Source organism: Bufo gargarizans, chromosome 5 (genome assembly GCF_014858855.1).
Source record: "Bufo gargarizans isolate SCDJY-AF-19 chromosome 5, ASM1485885v1, whole genome shotgun sequence".
Taxonomy (NCBI): Eukaryota; Metazoa; Chordata; class Amphibia; order Anura; family Bufonidae; genus Bufo; species Bufo gargarizans.
In genome coordinates this window covers 364,495,678-364,509,797 of record NC_058084.1, presented here as the reverse complement: position 1 = coordinate 364,509,797, position 14,120 = coordinate 364,495,678, and the positions used below count along the sequence as shown (strand labels likewise).

At 40.6% G+C, this 14,120-nt stretch overlaps 1 protein-coding gene across 6 annotated transcripts in view; it reads left to right on the top strand.

Moving 5' to 3' along the window:
* The window catches only part of THRB (thyroid hormone receptor beta), a 344,635-nt gene that overhangs the window by 169,205 nt on the left and 161,310 nt on the right, over positions 1-14,120 (top strand). Inside the window, exon 1 of one of the 6 annotated variants that reach the window (XM_044293325.1) lies at positions 13,733-13,819. The exons of the other annotated variants lie outside the window; for them this stretch is intronic. The gene's annotated coding sequence lies outside the window, so the exon portion shown is untranslated. Of the gene's footprint in view, positions 1-13,732; positions 13,820-14,120 lie in introns of those variants that run through there. 6 annotated transcript variants of the gene reach the window in all.

The window sequence follows — 14,120 nt, the reverse complement described above, 5'->3', positions numbered from 1 at the left end:
TTTATTTTTTTACATAATTCTGTTGAAGCATGGTTGAAAAACAATGTCTGACTTTCATTGGTTAACATTTATAGAATTTTAATTTATTATTACTTTTGTCAGATTAAAGTTATTTCTGTGACCATTGTGACTTTTTCTTTCATTGACCAAAGGGTACCAACAATTTTGTCCACGTCTGTATACAGCACGCCTTATGTTGCCCGTATCCATATGTCTGTTGCTTAAACTCGCAAAAAAATACAGAACAATGGCAATACGTATGAGGCCTTATAGTGTATGGGGGGCCGGGAAACAGCTCAGCTTTATTTATGGACAACATAGGTCAATGCAAGATGCTTACCGTATGGGACCACCGCCTAACCTATAATCCACATCTACACTTCACATGACTCTAGTCAGATAAGCAGAGCATTAGCTGTTTCTGTATCATATACCATTGCGGTTTGCATTGGTTAGGCCACCATTTTGCAAAAAAAAAAGAAAGAAAAAGAACAGTTAGAATGGAAAATGGAAATCTGTAACTAGCCTACGCTTCTGTGTAATGTCTGTTAAAAACATGATCACTGTGTCCAGGAAGTAATTACACACATTTTGCTTTTCATGTCGCCATTATATTAATTGCTATAGCATAATGTGGTGAATTAGTCCAGTTCATTTAGCTAACTCATCATTTTCACATTCATTTTCATTGTTTTGAAGAGTTGCCTTAAAAGCCAATGCCTAGTTTGTGCTAGTTTATTTATTTAGCAGATTATTTTGATATATTTAGTGATGAGAAGTACTTTTAGCAGATAATATGAGAGTCATTTAGTAGGAGAACCATAATTGGCTTAACATCATTATGGGGATTTTAAGCATTTTCATCACAAGGCCTCCAATGCCAAAATATTCTCAGCATAATTTCCTCTTTTGGACTGATAAGAAAGAACGTTGTTTCATTTTAACCATTTTTGTGGCATAGACAAATTTGTGATATGTTACCGAAGCAAAAGCGGGTTTCCTTTAAGTTTTTTTTTTAAAGAGAAGTTGGGCAGAAATAGGGAAAAAAAAAAGCTTCCTTGTTTTAACCAAAGAAGTTTACTTAATTATTGAATTCACAGTCTTGTTGGGCTGACACAAGGCCTGCATGTTCTCTTTAATGACTGCAGACTATGGAGTGTATTCAGCCATAAAATGGTTAAAGGGGTTCTCTGGGCTTTTAATGTTGATGACCTACAATATCAGATCAGCGGGCGTCCGTGCTCTGTGTGCATGTGCCGTCTCCCGTCTCTTCTCCTTCTGCTGCTGCTATGTCTATGGCAAAGCAGAAAGAGAGAAAGGAGATGGCACCTGCACACTGTGCACGCCATCTCCTCATACAGCTGATCGGCAGGGGGTGCCGGGTGTCGGACCCCCGCCAATCTGATATTGATGACCCCTTTAAATAGATATATTTTATATTCTAGCTGAATGGTGCATTAGAGGTTATGGCATACAATTATGGAGAACTTGAAGTGGTTAAAGGGGTTATCCAATATCTAAAATATTCCCCCCTCCCCAATGCCCGGGCCCCTTGTATGGATTATACGTACCTGCTCCCCGACACGCACGTGGCTCCGGATCCCTGCACAGCCACTGCTGCGTCACACAGGGATCCAGAGCAACGCCAGTGTCGGGAGCAGGTGAGTATAATCCATACAACGGGCCTGGAAATTGGGGGTTTATTTTAGATATTGGATAACCCTTATAATGACATAAACACCCCTCTACTTGGGAAAGTGCTTTGTATTAAATCATTTCTCTGTTACCGGAAAACCCTTTTAATATTGCACGGCAGGAGGTGAGGATTAAAAAAAGAAAAGTCTCATACATTACTGGTACCCAAGGTCCAGCGCAGAGCTCCCTTCTCCAGCACGTTCAGACCCCACTGGACCAGAAGTGTGATTTGGCACTTACATGCATGTTACCCATGCATCTAATCAGTGGCCTCTTTGGGAAAGCAGTCAAGCATCATGCCTGCACACGTCACCACTGAGGCCAGTGATTGGTCGGCAGCAGTGACATGCGTGTAGACATCATTTTGCACTTCCAGTCCAACGGGGGCCAGAAGTAGAGAAGAAGGGAGCTTGGCACTAGAATGGGAGCACCATTTGTTTTTTGTTTTTTTGTTTTTTATCTCTGCACCCTGCCTGGCAGTATTAAAAGGGGGTCCTGGTCTAAAAGCCCCTTTTACAGAGGACCTTTCATCTGTCATGATCTGTACAGCGGCACCCAGGGATCTCACTGCACTTACTATTATCCCTGGGCGCCGCTCTGTTCTCCCGCTATGTTCTCCGGTATGTTCGGTCACTTGGTTATAGTAGGCGGAGACTTAGGAAACTTGGTTATAGTAGGAGGAGACTGCCCTTGTTCTCCTGGGTGTTTTTTTTCTCCCAGGCTGTGAGCTGTGCGCTGCGATTGGCCAGCGCCACAGCCTGGGAGAAGGAGATGCCCAGGAGAACAAGGGCAGACTCCGCCTACTATAACCAAGTGACCGAACATACCGGAGGACATAACGGGAGAGCGGAGCGGCGCCCAGGGATAATAGTAAGTGCAGTGAGATCCCTGGGCGCCGCTGTATGCATCATTATACTTAGTTCACAATGTTTGGACCGATGAAAGTTATTTTTTAAAATGGTTGCGTAATTGAAAAAAAAATTTTTTACTGCCAGACACACTGTTACCTTTCTGTTTCCGAGCAGCATCCATTTTTGTAAAGGTGACGACAGGAATTATAGCCATTGGTTGGCACTATTCAATTAGCTTCTCAGCAATTGTTCTTCGCAAATATCACCCTGGTATTAATAGAACGTGTTGATAAAATCACAGTTTGCCATCGGTTTCTGAGATCTAGAAGTGTTTTGGTGGCATTTAGTCTTTGTCACGTTGACAGGGAATGCTCTAAGTAGTGATTGTAGTTCAGCAAACTGACAGCTCTTCCTTTGTTCCTGAAAGATTCATGTGTTTTATCACAATGGGAAAAAGTTACTTGGGCACTTTATTGGCCGGGCTCTTTACAATAACATTTATATCATGCTTACATTGCATAGGAATTTGCATGTAGCGAGCCAAATGTTGATTGAGATTGACCTTGAATATCTCTTAAAAATTTTACAATTTCAAACAGTATTCACAGAGTAAACAGAATGTAAATGTTCAACATATGATCTGCAGGCAGATTGTCATATCATTTCAAGTGACGTGCCCGTGGCCAGCTACCAGAAGGCTTTAGGTTGTCACAGTAAACCTCAGGCATAAAATGATGGAGCTGCAACATGGAGGTCAGAGGTTTTTTAGGTAAGACTACTTTCACACTAGCATTTTTTTTTTTTTTTTTGTGGATCCGTCATGGATCTGCAAAAACGCTTCCGTTACAATAATACAACCGCATGCATCCGTCATGAACGGATACGGTTGTATTATGTCTTCTATAGCCATGACTGATCCATCTTGAACACCATTAAAAGTCAATGGGGGGGGCGGATCCGTCTTCTTTTGTGTCAGAGAAAATGGATCCGTCCCCATTGATTTACATTGTGTGTCAGGACGGATCCGTTTAGCTCTGCTTCATCAGGCGGACAGAAAAACGCTGCAGGAATGGTGACTGATCGGAGACAAACTGATGCATTCTGAGCGAATCCTTTTCCATTCAGAATGCATTAGGGCAAAACTGATCCGTTTTGGACGCTTGTGAGAGCCCTGAACGGATCTGACAAACGGAAAGCCAAAACGTGAGTGCGAAAGTAGCCTAAGCCATCTCACATTGTACGTTATTTGGCATTCGAGTGTCGCTGTATGGAAGCTATTATACTGTATATATATATATATGTATATACTAGAGTAGAATAAATAATGTTACTCACAGCAAGAAATTCTGCTGGCGATCCAGTTCTCCTGAATAATACATACATTTATTTTTCTACATTTGCTGCACCTTTTTATCCGATTTTGTAGTACAGTAAGAGTGGCTTTACCCCTTCAATAATTGTTGGTCACCATAAACAGTAAAAGTAAGTATTGACACTGGATCTAGTGTGGTGTTTTCTACCTTTAAATGGGGTTATTTAGCTTTTTTTTTTTTAAAATTGTCTTCCACCTTCCTGTCAGACCTGTGGAGGGAAGCCTAATTAGTTACTCCCCGCTGCTTGATTCTGGCTCCTTTATTCCACTTGTGCATTTGCCCATGCCGATCCCCGCTTGTAAGCTTTAAGCATGGACAAGGGTCACGTGTGCCACTGCAGTCAATGGCTGGCCACAGTGGTGACATATCTCCCAAGTTACATGCAAGTGTCCCAGTGCAGGACACTTCACTGCTGCAGCCACTCATTGTCTACAGCAGGCATCCTCAAACTGTGGCCCTCCAGCTGTTGTAAAATTACAACTCCCACAATGCCCTGCTGTAGGCTGATACTTGTAGGCTGTTCGGGCATGCTGGGAGTTGTAGTTTTGCAACAGCTGGAGGGCCACAGTTTGAGAATGCCTGGTCTACAGAGACGCACACAACCCCCAGAAGTGTACAAGCATTGACCGGCGCATGTTGAACACAGCGGTGGACCGAAGGATCCAGAACTGAGCGGCTGGGAGCAAGTAAGTATGCTTTCCTCCGCAGGTCTGATGGGGAGGACAAAATGTATTTTAAAAAGTTGGAGAACCCCTTTAACCCCTTAATGCATAATAACATATATGTACATCATACTCTATTTCCATAAAGTTATATATTAATCTGCTCAGCTCCTCCTGTTCTATTACATGCCGTCTGCAGATTACACTGCATTTTATGGTGACACATTCTTTTTAAGGGGTTAATACAAGGATTATTCTGACCAGCAGCATACTAACAATGGGTACAAATAATGTGTAACATTAAAATGATCTTAAGGGGTTATCCCACGAATAATGTTTTCAAACCAGCACCTGGATCTGATTATTCAATGAAATCTATCTGTACAGCGCCACCTACTGTTTGCTTTTTTTCTGATTTCTGTGTTCTTCTCACTGAGATGGAAGCACATGCTCTGCTCTATCCATCAACTGCCACCAGCTGCAGCAGACAGGGCACACCCTCTGAGGAAGGACGTGCCCCCTGAGCTGCCGGCTTAAAATAAATCTAGCAGAGCAATTGGAGCCATGAATGGGGAGATCTCTGGAACCATGTGAGGTGCAGGACTGGTTCTAGCTTTGTTTAGAAGAAGGTTGTCTGTTTTTTATTTTTACATTGCCCATGAGGTAACACCTTTAAGCAAAATTGTCTCATTCTGTAATACAGAAACTCTACGCAGATGTTACATTTTATTTTCAGCTGTGGAACCCAGTGCTGCAGGACAGCAGTTCTAACCACTGAGCCATCGAAACTGTTGACCCATACCTGGATCGGGCACACAGCATGAACATTAAAGTGGCAGGAAAAATCTATTCTTTGGCCGCATATGTTGTTGGTTACCACTACCTATCAGCTATGTTGCATGGATATCTTCTTAGGCATCATAATATTGTTGCTGCTGTACACGTCCCATTACACGTCCCATTATACGTCCCATTACACGTCAAAATTACTTTTTGGCTACTTGTAGTATATAACAGTGCGTTCTTTAGATTTGTAAATGTCTGATTTGTTAATAGATATAGGATTAGGAGAGTAGACTAATTCTTTTTGCAGAATTTCTGACTTTTGTTGGTTTCTGAGGAATATTTCATACTTGATATTTTGCCAGGGTCAACTGTGCATCTCCGTTTTTCTCTCTCGGTTTATTTATTGCCTTTCAATATGGTTTGGACATATTTATGGTTTGCTAAATCACGATTGTTATTTTTATATTAGGCAACCTAACAGAAATCACATATGTGGAGCATACTTGTGCTTATTTTATCGGCCTTAAAAGATGGACATTCCACACTTTATATTCATTTTGGGGTTTTTGTTTTGTTGAATTTATACACAAGATGTAACCGAGGCTTTTTCTAAAAATGTTATCCATATGTTACTATTATGTGTTTTCCGGGGGAGTTATTGCACACTTGAAATGCAGTAAAGAATTAGCTTTTGATGACTGGTCTGTAGTTAGCGCTGAAGCTTCCCCTGGCATTCAGAATGAACACACCCTAGGTAGATTTCATTAGTAAGGGAGATTCCTCATAGGCTGCAGGGAAAGATATTGTAAAAGCTGGAATGCAACAAGGGATTTACTTGCATTTTGTTAGTATCTTTGGAAAGGATGATATACATCAGATTTCAGACTGAAAAAATGGTCATCGTAAAATGTTACCCCTTTAGCTTTAGACACTTGGAGCTATTATGGTTCTATCTGTTGCATATTTGGGCGTCCATATATATATAAGAATAACACTGGTGATAACCGCTGATTATCTTATATGAATTGGGGGCCTCCGGACTTACCCCCAACAAGAAGAATCCAATCCTTTTGTTTACAAGGGAAATAAGAAAGGTGTCTGGCAGCCGATTAAGGTGTCCATACACTATGAATAGTTTATTTATAATACTCACTTATATAGTGCTGCAATATTCCGCAGCGCTTTACAGACATTAGCATCAAGCTGTCCCCAATGGGGCTCACAATCTACGTTCTCTATGTGTCACGGACGGTGTACAGGAAACAAGACAAAGCAACATGCATATATGACTCACTGGATCCAAAGCTAAGGAACCAAAAGGGAGACCCCTGCACAAGACCTGAGACTTTCCCTGGCTGCTCAGCCTATGCAAAGATCCCAGAGGTGGATGGTTGCATATCCACGTACCTCGACTATATAACCCCTGAACACCCTACAATAATGAGGGGACACGACCACCGGCTCCCTACACCAGACACGGAGGGAATCAGGGTCACCTGGGATCCAGCAAACAGAAAATAACAGATAAATGTTCAGCACTTAAATTTGTAGCAGACAGGAAAACAAGATCAGCATGCACACACACTCCAGGAGGAAGTATAAGCCACCCAGTAATGCATTATGGGGAGGAATTTAAAGGGAAGCAATCAGTCCAACTACATGACAGCTGAGAGAGGCTAACGAGATGAGGAACTGAACAGCACAAAGAAAACTCAAGGAGGAGGTTCTGAAAGGCTTCTGTCAGAGCTTCTCAGCTGTCTGGTTGTGACACTATGGTCTTTGGAGTGTGGGAGGAAACCAGAGGAAACGCACACACAGGGATAACATTCAAACTCCATGTAGATGTTGTCCTTCGTCAGATTCAAACCCAGGACCCCAGCACTGTAAGGCAACAGTGCTAACCACTGAGCCACCGAGCTATTTCTGCTGACTCCCCTTACACAAATACACTTGGTTTGGCTGAGCTTTTTGGCTGTGTTTTTTTCTGTGAGTAGAATAAAAGGAACGGATGTTAAAATTCAGTGCCTGATCCTGTCCTCGCCAATGTCATCTGTTCAAAGCGGGTCTGGGGGTTCGGCCATCATTAATATAATGTGTATGGGGGCCTTTAGTCCCCTCTCCTCTTTGAGAGTACATGCACCAAGTATGCATGTGTATGGGAAAGTTGGGAAGAAGAGCTTTTGGAAGAACACGTGTTTGGCCAACAGCTATTGAACTTGTCTGAGCACCTTTATACTGAGCAGATGGTCACTGGATGCAGGTTATATGAAACCCGATAAAAGTATCCTAAGCAAGTCGAAGGATCAGGGGGTATAGTATACAAGCAGTACCACATAAATGGATTAGTGCATACATGATAGCATAACCCCTAGATATTTTGACTTGACTTAAAACTGTTTAATTGCATAGGATAGCAAGTTGGATCTGAAAATAGCTACCCATGACAGCATACCAGTGAGAGTGCCAACCCAATCTAATTCTCAGCTCTAATTAACAGAGCTTTGATTGATGTGGACCATGTTATTTTACGTAACATTTGAAAATTAACTCTCAACTTGCTAAATATTTTGCTATGTCTTTGTGATTCATGATTAAACCCCTGGAATATTCAGTTTATTATGAAAATTTACAAGGCGTTTTATGCCAGCTGCCCAGTGGGTTACTTTGGAAAATGATGACAAATTAATGTAGAATGCCGTCTTTGTCTGAAGTAGGGCAGATGTGTAATTGCATAATAAAAATCCTTGGAAACGGTATCATTTTCCATAAACACAAAATTTTATTTTATTTTAATCAGCAGGAGGAATCTTTTATATGTTTAGAAAAGTTCATTTTGCTGAGGTTGCTCTCATGAGAAATGATTGACCCGTTACACTACAAGTTCAGCATTCGCCATTGGTTATAGCTGTATTATTAATGTGTTACTCACTTATATAGCGCTGTCATATTCCGCAATGCTTTACAGACATTAGCATCACACGGTCCCCAATGGGGCTCCCAATCTAAGTTTGTATATCAGTATGTCTTTGGAGTGTAGGAGGAAACTGGAATGCTCGGAGGAAACCCATGCAAAAAAAGGGGAGAAAATACAAACTCCATGTAGATGTTGACCTTGGTCAGATTCAATCCTAGGACTCCAGCTCTGCAAGGCACCAGTGCTAGCCACTGAGCCACCATGCTGCCCACTACACCTTAGAGGAGTTTTCCACGTGTTTAATGTTGTTAACCTATCCTATTGTATAGCATTTCTAAATTAAAAGTAAAATGTTTTTTAAAAAGTTTTATTCAGTGCTTAGAACTGGCTGTTTAGTTAGTATATTGCTTTGAGGACAATTTTATTTTTATTATTGCATTGTACTTATTTTGAGCTAAAAATCTTTTTTTTTTTCAATTGGTCTTTATAAAAAATATGGAATCCTTTTTTTCTGTACATAGATTAGGCTACTTTCACACTAGCGGCAAGGAACTCTGGCAGGCTGTCCCGGTGGGTGAACAGCCTGTCTGATCCATTCTGCCGCTAGTGCACGTGTGCCCCCGGACTACCGCTACAGCCCCATTGACTATAATGGGAGCAAGCCGGAGTTCCAGCGGCAGCACAGCAAACAGGCCGAGAGGCGGCCGGAATAAAACGACGGCATTTATTTTTCTTAAATCTTCATTTTCTCTTATCTTGGATGACATTTTTGGGCTTTGGAACCAATTACTCAACTTACAATAGTTCAACGTACATTGGTCGTCCTAGAACCAATTAATATTGCAACTTGAGGGACCACTGTATTACAAATAGCATCCAACCAAACATACTTGGAGGTTATTCGCTCTCAACATGGCAGTAAAGAATATTTTATGATGGTATTTTATTTAAAAAAAAACTGCTATTCTGACGTTATATTTAAAAATGTAGTTAATAGGGCAGATTGGAAAATATTAGGAGGTAGATTGGTTTCTAGCTGGAAAGTGTATGTATAGTTACATTTATGCTTATTGCATCCCTCTAAACTTATGGTCATTTCTCTCTGATTGTGTTAAAAGTAACACAATGTGCACAGCAATAACATGTGGCGATGGTAAACCTTAAATAATTGCAGTGTTGCATTATTTTACCTCCAGCCTGGTTGAATGTTCTTTCCTTTTTCTTACATCATTGTGAAATGCATCTGTGCTTTAGTAGATAATGTACTTATATTCTAGGAAATTAAATTATAGAATAGTAGCTATTTCCAGCTATAAGTTACACCAAATAGTCATAGAGGATTGTTCAGAGAAAATTAAGCCGTTAGAGATTAGAAGTATAGCGGCACGTTTATACTGGAAAAAAAAAAAAAAACGTCAAATTTTCTTTTTTCTTTTAGTCTCCATATTTTTACCCCTATAACTTTTTTGTATTTATGTATGCAGAACTATTTGAAGACTTTTCAGTGATACCATTTTTGGGTGTCTACAACTTTTAGATCGCTTTTTATAAAAAAAAATGTGGGAGGAGAAGCAACTAAAACATGAATTGTCCATTTTGACTTTGTTATATTTGTTATATTTTAATAGTTGCGGGCATTTTTGAACGCCGGGATACCTATGCTGGTGACTAGAATTTTTTTATTTATTTTTTTATTTGTGAAAACTTTTTTTTTTCACTTCTTTTTATAATTCCCTTAGGGAACTATAACAAGCAATCATTTGATTGCTTTTCTCATAGACTCCAATGCATTAGCATTGCAGTTTATGAGCATGTATTTCTATGGAGCCCTGCTACAGGCTAGGGCTCCATAAAATTACAATGCTGCAGCCTCCTGTCACACAGGAGGACAGGGGCTGCTGCTAAAACACTCCAGCTCCCCCTATCCCTGCGTGTGCTTCTGGGATTTCCACATTCAGATGCCCTGGTCAGGATTGATGACTTTTGTCATCACATGTTCTATACATCTAACAAGGGAACTGCCCAGAGAATAGTGTAGTTCCCAGATTAGAACAGTGCATCTGCCAGGACCTGTTGTGATGACATCATCACAGGTCCTTCAACCCCTATCAACAAGGATTAGAAGTGCACAATGTGCTCTGCATTGAAGCATTGAGACTGGAATGGAGTGGTAAGAGGAGGTACTTCACTTTTCTCTTCATTTGCCCCCCCCCATGCCCTGTTTTTACACATTGCTCACTCATACTGTATATCATTCTGCAGACAGTTACATTGACCACTACCTCATGTTCCTCACACACAGTGACCGCAATTATACCTTGTATGTCTCACATAAGTACACTGCTCTCTCTCTCTCTTTATATATATATATCTATATATATACATATACACACACACACTGCATATATTGCACAGTAATATAGGTGCAATATGTACTGTACAGATATATAGTATATACAGCAGTGTACTGATATGTGTAGTACTATGGGGGTAATTTTTTAACTTGAAATACGCCTATATTAGTTGCTCCGCAATCTGAGACTTTTTTCCACTTATGCCATGTCTAAAAAAGTGGGCGTGGTGTGGGCGGGAAAGGGGACAGGCCAGTTGCCCATCTCATTCATAATTCTTTACGTCTGGTTTACGCGTAGAAAATAGTCTAAATGTATGTATGTACAGTGGATATAAAAAGTCTACACACCCCTGAGACAAAGATAAATCATTTCAGAACTTTTTCCACCTTTAATGTGACCTATAAACTGTACAACTCAATTGAAAAACAAACTGAAATCTTTTAGGTAGAGGGAAGAAAAAATATAAAAAATAAAGTAATATGGTTGCAAAAGTGTGCACACCCTTAAAATAATACTTTGTTGAAGCACCTTTTGATTTTATTACAGCACATTTTGACTTGGCAAGATTTGCCTACTCTTCTTTTCAAAAACACTCAAAATCTGTCAGATCGCGAGGGCATCTCCTGTGCACAGCCCCCCCCCCCCTCGTTAAGGCAAAACTGTGCACATTTCAGAGTGGCCTTTTATTGTGGGCAGTCTAAGGCACACCTGTGTAATATTCATGCTGTCTAATCAGCACCTTGATATGCCACACCTGTGAGGTGGGAAAGGAGAAGTGCTCACTAACACAGATTTAGACGAATTTGTAAACAATATTTGAGAGTAATGGATCCTTTGTGTATGTAGAAAATGTTTCAGATCTTTGAGTTCAGCTCATGCAAAATGGGAGCAAAACCGAAAGTGTTGCGTTTATAATTTTGTTCAGTGTGTGTGTGTATGTGTGTATATATATACACAGCAATGTACAGATATGTGAGGTACGAGGTATAGTAGATGCAGTGTGTACAGGTATATAGTATATATAGCAGTGTACTGATATGTGAGGTACACGGTATAATAGATGCAGTGTTTACAGATATATATTATACAGCAGTGTACAGATATGTGAGGTACGAGGTATAATAGATGCAGTGTGTACAGATATATAGTATATACAGCTGTGGACTGATATGTGAGGTACGAGCTGTAATTTCTACTTCGTACCTCACATGTGAATACTGTGCTGTATATACTATATACCTGTACACACTGCATCTATTATACCTCTTTTGTGTGCCAGTGCTGTTTTGTAATTTCAGTCCGGCCCTGATGGCACACAATATAACACGCAGCAGCAAGCACAGTTCATGGAGCAAAGGGAGAGACCCTCAATGGGTATTGGGATGTGCTATAATGGGGCATGGGGACCCAATTTAGATTCTTGCTATGGGGCCAACGATTTCTATGTACGCCCCCTGCATACGAGTATTTTCCTATTGTAAATCTTGCTACCACTGTAAGGCTGTTCCTGGTTAGTGATCCCTTCATATGAAGCACATATTACATTAAACCTCCTGAGCTACGACCTAAGGGCTCATGTAAACTGCTATATTACAGCTCCATAGAACCTACGAGTTGCATAGAGTCATAAAACAGTGTTCATTGAAGTCTGTGGAGAACTACTTCCCTTCCATATGCTACAATATTATATGAAGCAATTGCAAGATATTTGTTGTAGGAGAGAATGCATGTGATACAGTGGCACACAAAGGCGCCACATGGTGGCACACACTATGCATGCCGTCTCAAACCAGATCAGCTACTGTACATGTTCAACTGTGATAAAAGTATCTATGTGAGGAAGGTGTGAGCAGTGCAGAAGTGGTTACGGAGAACCTGGCAGCAATGATGAGTGAATTTCTGGAAATGCGATTCGTACACAATTCATCCAAATTGGGCATCTGATTCGAATCGAAACCAAATCAAAAGTGCTTCATCCTCTCTGAAAAACAGTGAATGTTTCTATAACAACTGCATATTATTTTTTAAATATCAGTAAATTTAGTAATTTAGTAAAACAACAGTGGTGCCTCTCTGTTAGAACATTGTGCTTCTCCGCTGTGATTTCTCATAGAAGTTTGTGAATACCGTAAATTGAAATCTGGACCTTACCATTCTCCTTGTCAAAGCGGCATGTCCCTGGCACTGACCATGTCCGACTTTGTAAGGATATACCCCCAACTGTTAACACTTAGTTGTCAATGAATACATTTCTAGGGAGAATAACAGAGGAACGGCACAAGAGACGCTCCAGAATTAATGTGCAATACATTTACTACAATAGAAGTTAAAACCGCAACATGAAAGGATCATAGGGATCAGTTGTCCTGACACGAAGCATTCATTCCCAATGTCCACACTAGATGGTAGCACATTCCTAAAACACAACTAGAGGGAGGCTTCATCGCGGACAACCCATCGTCGTGACACCGGTCTAAAACGGCTCCATGTACTTGTAATAGGCAGGAAAACTGACATCATTTAGTTAAAATATCCTCAGAAATCAGGGCACGGATGGGCTGTAACTGAGCAATCATGTTGTAAGACTGCTGGGTCTGCTCTTTTTCTATGGAATGTTTTCTTGGATGCAGAACAGACAGAATCTGGATTGCAGCATCATCGCATGAGTTCTACAGTTTACCCCGGGCCGGGCACAAGGAGGCCTCTGATTAACTCCCATTGATTACTGTTGTTTTTACTTTTTATGAAGGAATTAAAAATGGAATCTTGTTTTTCTTAATTGCTCGTGTACAAAGATCTGCAGACATTATGAGGATTAATTGCTGATTACTGTGTAAGACAAGTCATATTTCATCTCTCTCTTTCGCAGCTATTAAAGAATTTGTGCATTTGACTGGTTGCCAAATACTCATTTCACTACAGGAGCAGTGCCCACAAGTTCTCTTACAGTAATGCTCTGCGGGAAGAGAACCAGCCAAACCAGTTCGCGCAGACATATATGTTCTTCTCTTTTTTTTTCTTTATATCAAACTATCCCTTGTCATGCGGGGATTTGGCAAATTCACACACAAGTCTGAGAATGAAATATGGAAAAGCTTTCATTGCAACATGATAGTTCATAGCTGAGTAGCAAGGCTGGGAGAAGCTGCAGCCTTCTTCCCGTGGCTGGCATGGGTGTTCTGAGGTACGTCTTTTACTCATTCATATAGCACTTAAATAGGCAGGCGGCTTTAGAGATTGGATCTTTCGATACAAGGAGCTGAATTGAGAACTGTTTGGATTTGGATTTAGTTTGGGCGCAAGAAGAGATAGTGAAAAGCATAGCCACATCGCATTGTTGTATTATGTGCGAACGTCATCGTAGGGAAGAACTTGGCATATTTGCTTTTACAGTATTGTGAAAAAACTGCAGGATTATAGCTTTCAAGTGTGCACTTTAAATCAACTAGAATTTACGGAATAAAAGAAGATCTTATTGTAGACTC